Consider the following 10,346-nt stretch of genomic DNA (forward strand, 5'->3'; position numbering starts at 1 on the left):
TTGTTGGCTTCTTCTCTCGGCTCCTTCGTCTTTTTTCGTTTCTTTCTATATTTAATTATTAAATATTATATTTCTAAAAAATATTTTTACAGAAGATTTTATAAATTAAATTTTTCTGTGTTGTAGTTTTTTTTTTTTGAGAAAATGTGTTGTAGTTACATGATTGTTATAATATGTTAAAAATGATGTTAGAATAATAACCATAAAAGGGATAACATTTCAAGCATTTCCCCTTTTTTATTTTTAAATTATCCAAAATTATAATATAAAAAGGTCATTATTTATTATCAGGCGACATTACCCAAAATGTAGAAATTATATTAAAAGTCCAAATCACACTTAGGGCATGGTAAGATCTCATTCATCCTCCTAAATATGGAGGATTAAAGTTTTTCCTTTAAAGTTAAAAAAAGAAAAGAAAAGATCAGTTTTTCCTTTAAATACCTAAGATCGAGATTGGCTTTATCCAATAGTAACCATAAAAACAAACTTAAATCATATATATAAATTTATCGAACAATATTTAATATTACAAATTAGTACTCTCTAGAGTCTGATTATTACTTTCCAAGATAGCCTTTTTTTTTTTTTGCAATAATAGAGATGATGTGATAAGTATTGTTCATCTGAACTGGATTTTTTCTCAACCCTGTTCGGAACTTGGAAAACTGGATTCCGGTTCTGGGTTCCGGCCCGGATCAAAACGGATCCGGAATTCAGATTGCAAAACCCGGACCAACACAGTCCGGGTACGGGTGATTGGCCCCCGACTCATCTCTCTCTCTCTCTCTAGTCTCTCGTTCTCTCTCTCGTTGTGTTGCAGCAGAAGCAGAAATCCTAAGTCCCTAGCCGCCGCCATCGTGACCCTGTTGTCGCATCTCCTTCGCCGTTGCCGTCGCCGCATCTCTATCGTCGTAGACCTTTGCCTTTAGGTCGTTGTTCCAGTACTTTCTCTCTCTCTCTCTCTCTCACACACACACACACACACTCAATTCAAAGAAACCCTAGCCTCCCTCCCTCAATGCCGACGAAGAAACCCTAGCCTACCTCCCTTTGTGCCGACGAAGAAACCCCGTCATCCTCGTGACCCCGTCATCGTCGTTGTCGACTCGCCTCATCCTCGTGACCCAATGTTTGTTCTCTGCAATTATGGGTTCGTTTTATTCCGATTTGGGTCTGTTTTATTACCTTGGAATGACGACGATGAAATGTTACAACTTGTGTAGCTTTTGTTCAGGTAAGATCTGGGTTTTTTTTTTTTTTTTTTGGTTAAACATGGGTATAAAGTATATGATGTTAGTTTGTTAGATCTGGATTTTTTTTTGTTATTTTGCTAATAAAATGGCTTAGATAACGTGTCTTTTCTACAGAAGATTACAGTTTCTCATTTGACCTTAGGTCTTTTTAATGGCCATTGCTAAGAGAGTTAACAAGTTAATTAGTTGTTTATAGCCTTAGCTATTCTTAACATAAATGTAGTTTTTCATTTTGATATTTTGCTAGATCTGCAATTTTTTTTTGGTCTTGGCTTGCTTTCTGCGACTGAGTTTTTGTTCTCTCTGTTGATTTTGGGTTTATTTTGATGTGAATGTTTGAATGGAGTAATTTTTGTGTAGTGTTTTTATGGGTTTGATCTGGATTTGTGAGACCTAGAAGGGAGATGAGTGAAAATATCCATAACCACAGAGTCTCCTAAATTCCTTATAAGATCTGGACTGGGTTTGTGAGATCTAGTTCGTGGGCATATAACTTCTGCTTTGCTTTATGCTTTATGCTCTAATAAGCTCAAAAATTTCTTTGGTACCCCATTGCTTTATGCCTTCTTTTATGATAATGTCATTTATGTGATGCATTGAGCCTCTTTGCTCAATAATATGCATTACTCAGGAGGCATTATTATGCTGCCACATTTAGTAACTAATTAATTGTTTTTTTTTGGGTTCAATTTTGCATTGCCTCATCATAGCTTGGATTGTTGGGTGGGAAGGATGTGGTCTGTATCCCACAAGTCTTATAAAAACAGTTGGGTGGGGTTGTCGATGTCATGGGTCTGAATTGTGACATTTTCCCTTCCATGATTTGTCACTATTTTTCAGCTAACATTAGCTTCTTCGTTTTTGCTTACAGAATGTGCATGATCTCTCTGTCAGATCACTTGAAGTTCAACTTGCCGGAATTATTTTGTAATTCATATCTTGTAGTTTTGTATTTTGCAATGTAATGTAATGTGTAAATAACAAAATAGTGTAATATGTAGTGGATTGTATGCATTTTAATTTTTAATTTTTATATATTTTATTATTCTGGAAAAATATTAGTATTATGCTTTTTAATGATGACTTAGAAATTGTTTTCATAAAATATTATGCTTTTATAAAAAATTATGATTTTCAACACTTTTTTTAAATTTTTTTAGTAAGTATAGAAGAATTATGCTTTTCAACATTTTAATTATAGGCTTTTATTAAAAAAGAAAAACTTCTAAACGCTTTACATGAAAAAAAATAAAATCGGGTGCAACCTAGAACCCGAATTTCCAGGTTTTAAAAACCAGGATTCACCTGAGTTCTGACTCGAGTCTGACTCGGACCAACCTGGTCTGAGTTTCGGCTCAGGTTTGAAACCCTGGTTCCGATCCGGGTATACCTGGGTTCCCGGGTCGGAACCCGGATGAACACCCCTATATGTTATCCTCGGGAAAATTACACACCAAAATAATAATAAATAAATAAATAAGATAATTTTAGTTTTAAAATTGGATAATAAGAATAGTTTAATATGGTACGCCATATCGTAAAATTATTTTTTATTATAAAATATATCTAACAGATCACATAAAATCATATTAATTTATAATTTTATTTTTATAAATTTCTTTTATAACCGAATCACTTATCCAATGTGTTTTCACAATTTTGGGATCAAACGATTCCATCAAATGCTTCCAATCTATTTAATAGTGAGATTAGTTGGTTTGGATACATAATTAAACTATCTCATCTCATCTCATATAATTATTATAATTTTTTTAAACTCTCACATAAAATATAATAAATAATTTAATTTTTTAAATCTCAAAATAAAAATAATATTAAAAAATAATATTATAATAATACGGTATTCAATTTTTAACAAAACATTTCATCTAAACTGCGTAACTAAACGTGACCTAAAAAAACAATTTGTTAAGATTTTCATCACCAAAAAATGCGAAAAAAAAAATCACTCTCAACCGTGAAAAGATATTTCATTTTCTTTATTTTCTCACTTTTTTTTTTTTTTGTGGGTGGTTGGAAGTATGAGAATTAATATTAATAAATAGTTTAAAGGGGTTGATATATGCATGCAGCTCCCTTATTCACAAAGATGTAGTTATAAACTCAAGCCATCGATGAAATTTATAAATACAGCAAGCTGCTAGCTGGAACTCATCGATCGATTGATATCTCTCTCTTGTTCACAAGAGAAAACTGCACAAAAGGTATATATCCTCTAATTGGGTCCACATTATTGTTTAAATCAAATAATTAATGGATATGTGTTATTATATGTAATATTATTAATAGAGTCAACATCAGTACTTAATTTATTAATTAATTTCTCAACCCATTTTTTAAAAAATATGCTTAGTTTATAATGATCGAGCCAGCTGGTTTTGGGTTATATATATATATATATATATATATATATATATGTGTGTTAATATTAATCAAGAAATCCATCCCATTACAACCTGTTAGTAATTCTTTGATCAGCGATATAAACTAGTTTATGGCCTTTGGTGTAACTCTCTTAAATAATCAGATCGATGGAATATTGGAATCGAGTTAATCGCCGCCATTAGATCAATGGGTTGATGATATTGGTGTATGCATGGCTGGAATTCTTTGGATATATATATATATATATATATATATATATATATATATAGATGCATGATTATCGACAGAATAATTAGTTGGTGATTAGTCGTGCATTTTAATACAAATATTAATAGATCGAACGGAATAAGATCCAATTATTTTGCATCACTAAATGCCGGGAATAATTTATTTTCTTTAAATGACCATCATCTTTTTCCATGTATTGAAATATTTCTCAGAATAATTTCTTTTAGAGAAATTTTTAAAAGTAAACTCACAAATTGATATGACATAATGTGATACTACATTAGATTATAAAATTATTTTTATTATAAAATAGATCTAACGTATTATATGAAACTATATTAATTTATGAGTTTACTTTTTTAAGATTATTTTTTGTAGCTGTAACACTTCTATTTCTTCTCTTTTTTAGTCACTACTTCCTTATCCTGTTCTTCCCCCACGAACCCATAAAAAATATACAAACTCATGTATTCGTTCTGGGTATAGATCATATCATGATAAGTCATGTGCAATTATGCAGAGATTAATTAGATCTGCTCTAAACCACCAATTAATTGGACTATATAGAAAACACCCGCACGTTGTGGCCATGTGTAATGGGGTTGCAACGTACATGATTAAGGAGTTCACAAATTTTCATGCAAAGGAAGGGAACACAAATACGATATTTCCGTGATGCCCGTACTGATATGATGATACAGACAAAAATAAGCTAATTAAATTAATTACCACATTAATCTTGTACTAGAAATATTAATTTTGGGCATACATATATAGGTACTCAACTCGATCGTGAACCAGCAGGACTGCAATCACATGGACAATATTGATCACTATATAGCTAGCTTTCTTCCAAGGAAAATTAAAGTAGTACTTTTAGTTGCAAGTAAACTATTATAGTAAGAAAAGTTCTATATATCACCGCGTAAAGATTTCACAAAAATAAATTTACTGTAAAAAGTATTATCACTGCATACATATAAAGGACAACATGATCAAACAAAATTAATTTGTAAATTTATTTTTGTGAGATTTTTTTTACGGCTAACACATTTCTCTTAAAGATCATGGAAGCATCTGCATAATTATCCTGTTTCCACAAACTTACTAGGTTTAATGAAGTTCTTGCATCCTGCATTTGATCTGTTCTTCCAATATATACCACATGAGGATCATCACCTTAATACTGTCGTATATAGTGTCAGGGGCTGATCTACGTTGGTAGTTGGGGGCTACTCCTCCCCCCACAAAAAAAAAAGTTTTAAAAAATATGCTTTAATACATAGTTTTATCAAAGATATCTTAATATAACGATTATTTGCCTTTTAAAATATTTTTAAAAATCTCATTTAGTATTTAGTTGTCTAGGTTTCTTTTAGTTTTTTTAATAATTTTTTCATAATTACACCTATTTTTTGTTATTAATAAAATCTCAAATTCTCATTTTTTTTTAACATCTCAGAAGAGGCAATAAAATATCTTGATCTTTTTTTATAAGTTTTTTGGTAAATTTACAACCTCATTTTTCCTATTTATTTACACTTTTCCTTTTAAATCTTCCACTAGCTAACTTGTTTGGATTAGTTTTGTTAATAAATATATATATACTATCATCAAGTTAACAATTAGGAATGAGTGCAACAAATCTCGCATAGCTATTTTTATTTATATTATAGAGACTTTACAACATTCAATCTTAAATTAAAAAAAAAAAAAAATTATCTTTGTTTACTTAATTTTTATCATTTGCTTCAAAAAATCTTTAATGACTATTTCTATCTTAATTTTTATCTTTCACTTGAGTCCGATGAAGCTCAAGTGAGAGGTTTATATGGGTGGCTTTAATAATTTAGTTTGTCCCTAGATAACAATCTTATATAGTTAATGTTAAATGCCGGTGACACACTTTGCTACCTTAAATATCGGTTACTGTTCACCCCTACAGACTACATACGACACACTTTGCTAATCGCCTCCCCACGCACTAAATCCTAGTTCCGCCCTGCATAGTATCTTTCTGCTGACTCATTTGTTTCTGCAACATTCCATTTATCGTTTCTCCCTAGCAAGCAGGGTCAATTTTCCATTTTCATCTACCTATAATAATTTTTTTTTTGGATATATAGAATTATAATATGCTTGTTATTTACATCAATGTTTCCCCACAAACAGAAGGCAGTGGCATGTAGGGTAGGTAACCCTATCTCTTCTTATCACACTCTCAAATTGTCATGCATGAGGAACCTAAATAAAAGCTCGAAAGCTGCTTTTGAACTTCTTAATTTAAAGAGAATCAAAATGTGTATATTTATATATATATATATATATATATATATATATATATATATATATATCCCCATACCAATTGGAAGAGATAGAATCCAATCACAGGAGAAAAGAATGGCGCTTTCAGACCCCATATTTATATGCAGATTCCCTACCACATGAACTTGATCAATACTACTCTCTAGAGACAGGACTCCATAGTCCATATCATGATGAATGATATGGAGATCTAAAGGATCAGCCTCAGCCACGATACAGTTGAGCCATAAATGTGGGATGAATGAGTGGGTGCTAGGGCGAAAGGACAAACTTTGAAACATCATGCCAGAAGTAACAAATAATTAATAAATATGAAAATGATACTCGACCCCTCAATGATACCGTTCAAAATTACTCTTCGGGTATTTTATTTTATTTACTTAATGATTAAAAAGTAACTATTAGTGAAGTTCTGAATTTTTTTTTTCTTAACTGTTAAAGATGTTAAAAAAACATTTAAAAAAATCAAAGAAAAAAAATTCTTAAATACATTAGGGGGCCGTCCAGCGGTACATACTTGGGGGCACTCTAGCATTGTCCTTAATAAATAAGGTGTGCGTTTGTGTGTGTGTGTATGATTGTAAAGCACCCATGTCCCTTTGGCTAATATATATGGTCATAGCCATAGAGCTAGCCAGGGTTTGTAGCATGGTCCCTTTTCTTTTTGGAAAGGAAAGGAATGGGGTATACATGATGGAATGCCTAGTGATTTTCTGGACAACAACATGCATGGTAATTGACATGAATCGGCTAAAGTGGCACCCACTTTTGTAGATATTCATGGCTATAATGAATTAGGATGCAATTTCATTTAATTTACAACAATTAAGTAAGCATGCAGCCTCGATACAGGGGATCGATTCATAGGGTGAGAATGAGATGCATATTAATGCAAGCAGCTAGGTAGCTAGCTTTTAATTCTAACCTAGCTATATATATATATGCATGCAAAAGCTAGCTACTTCAAGTTCCGACCACCACATTATAATCAACTTTATTTCATCTCATCATCCTCCATCGACCAATTAGGAACATGCATGCACCATTTTTTTTTTTCAACAAATTAAATGCCAAACAATATATGCTTCCATAAAATCATAATGATTGATGAACAATGGCTTTCGATATATATAACCGAGACATCTAATTAACCAAATTGGAACCATGCATGTGAAATTTTGGAGAAAATCAATTGTAAATATTCAGATTGGAAGGTCATGACTCATAGTATTGTCCTACTACTACTATCGTATATATGTGTGTATATATATATATATATATATTTATATAGTATATATGAGTTATTCTACTTGCAAGTCAGTATGGAAGATACATGCTTCACATTGCTAATATGATAGTATTTGATTTACAAGAGAAATTTTAATTTGCAAATCAAATCTTATATCTTTCGCACCAACTTGCATAATATAGTTTTTCAATATAAAACAGAAATTAATCTACACAATGAAAAAAAGATTAAAAAAATAAAATAAAGGAATGGTGCTAGGGATAAGAAAGTTAAGACAAGTAGAGGCATATGGTCCTAAAAGGGACTAGTACTAGGAGTGGTCCTCTCTTCTTAACTCAACATTTAAGGTCCCAATTTTATTGATCAATGCATACATATACTGCTCATGGCGCCCCAAAAAAAAAGTTTGAAAAAAAATATATATGTATTAGTTTTTTATGATTTAATAGGATTATATTATCTCATATTGTGTTGGTCCCCTCTCTAAAAAATTATATTGGCCCATCTACAAAATTATTTTGATCTTATAAATTATTTTGACTAAAAAATAGAATAAAAAATATTTTATTATAGTTTTAGCTTTGCTCGGCTTCATTACAACAAATTTCTGGTTCCGCCACTGCTCATGATCATAAATTGCATGCACTACTTAGTTATAAAATTTAATTAAACAACTTAAAAATGGTATTGCTTCATGTGTGTGAGATTACTTAAGGTCAAAATTAATTACTAACTAATTAACTACATGATGATCAATCCATTAATACCATTTTAATTGTTAATTTCCCGTCGACTTAATAGCCATGCAGTACTTAAGTATTTGTATTTTTTTTATCCTTTAATCTTTTTTTTTTAAATTTCTTTTTGAGGTGGACCGGGAGTATGAAATCACAATTTATCTTAAAAGCTTAAGCTAATAGGAATATGTAGATTTTATTATTTGTATTATATTCTTAACACTCACTCTCACGTGTGGGCCAGTTTCTTCCTTAATGAGTAGATTAACACGTGGAATATTTAGTTAAATGAGTAGAGTGTAGAGTCATAGTTCGAACTCAAGACCTCTGCTCTAATACCATGTGAAATCACCACTTGTCTCAAAAGAGGATTTTTTTTTTTATATCACTTGTCCTAAAAGCTTAAACTGATGAGAATAAATAGATTTTATTATTTACTTTTATATCTTAACAGGGGGACATGAATTGAATCTTCCTAAAGATCAATATGATTCAGATGAACATAGAGTATTGCCTGCTAATTATTTGTGGTACCCAAAACTGATATTGACAGGCTACATGTGTATATAACCATATACATATATGTGAGATGGCTTGATATATAATTAAAACAGCCATCGAAAGAAATAATAAGTAACACATCTATCATAGACATAATTTCCTCACGAAAAGGTTCAAGCTACCAACAAAAAGATCCACCCTCAATATATGATAGATAGATAGGACGTTGCACCTAATGCATTTGAGAAGTGATAGGTTCACAAGAAAATCTCACATAACGGAAGTAAAGCTTACAAATTAATATGACTTGTTATTGTATATTAGATTGTAAAATTCTATTTACTGTAAAGTAGATAATCTACTATGTCACAACAACTATATCAATTTATGAATTTAATTTTGTGAGATCTCTTTATAAATCTAACATTTCTCAATGCAATGAATAATTCAAACCATTGAAGTACCGCAAGTTGCTAACTGAAGTACCGCAAATTCTATACATTATACTACCATCTCACTTTCACCCCATTAAGTATGATGTGGCACATTTATCATCATTAAATGATAATTTATTACATGTTTCTTTATCATCTAATGATGATGAATGTGCCACATACTACTTAATATAATCAAAAATAAGATGAGAGTATAGTGTATAGCATTACTCTTTTAAATAATACAGACAATGTTGCAAAATCGGCCTTTTCAATCTTGTTACCTTAAGTAAAATTAAGGACAAGAATGGGATCAAACTACTAGTTATTATGAATTGAAATAATCTCCTTGAACACACAATTTTATTACATAGCCAATTAGTTGGAGCCACAAAACTTAAATATTATTATACTTTTGACTCCTCAGGTCAGATTAGTGAGCTTTAGTAATTAATTGAAAGACAAGCCACCGTAAACACACCATTATTGTGGTAATATGGTAAGCTTTTACGTTAAAAGTGTGTTTGGTGCCGTAATAAATATACTTGCAAAATACTTTCTTTCCCTTAATAATGGAAGAGCTGCTTGATCGACTAACTTGTGAGATTTTGGCATGCATGCAACAATATATGCCTTTTTGTCTCGTATATACATGACCACAATATTAATAATCTTTATATAGTCAGATCAAACATTTTTAGGTCAGTCTGATATCGATGTTTGTTGAAGATAACATTGGAAATAATGAGATGAGATGAGATGCGATTAGATGAGATGATTTTAGATAAAAGTTGAAAGTTGAATAAAATATTGTTAGAATATTATTTTTTAATATTATTATTGTTTTAAAATTTGAAAAAATTAAATTGTTTATTATATTTTGTGTAAAAATTTAAAACAATTATAATAATCAGATAAGATGAAATATTTTCACTATCTAAACCGGCGTTAGAGAAAGTTGTCTCATTTTAATAAGCTCCAATATAAATTACCTTTCCATACCCACAAAAGCTTTTGCATTATTGTGTCTACAACATGTCTCCTTTAACAAAGCACAAGAAAAGCAGCATGCACGAGATCAAATGTACGAGAAGAAAAAACAATGAAGCTGTCGTAGAATTCCATATCTAAATATTGATTAATTACTGGCCCCTTAGTTTCTTCTTTATAGAAAAGGGAATATATATATATATATATATATATATATATA

Source organism: Juglans regia, chromosome 3 (genome assembly GCF_001411555.2).
Source record: "Juglans regia cultivar Chandler chromosome 3, Walnut 2.0, whole genome shotgun sequence".
Taxonomy (NCBI): domain Eukaryota; kingdom Viridiplantae; phylum Streptophyta; class Magnoliopsida; order Fagales; family Juglandaceae; genus Juglans; species Juglans regia.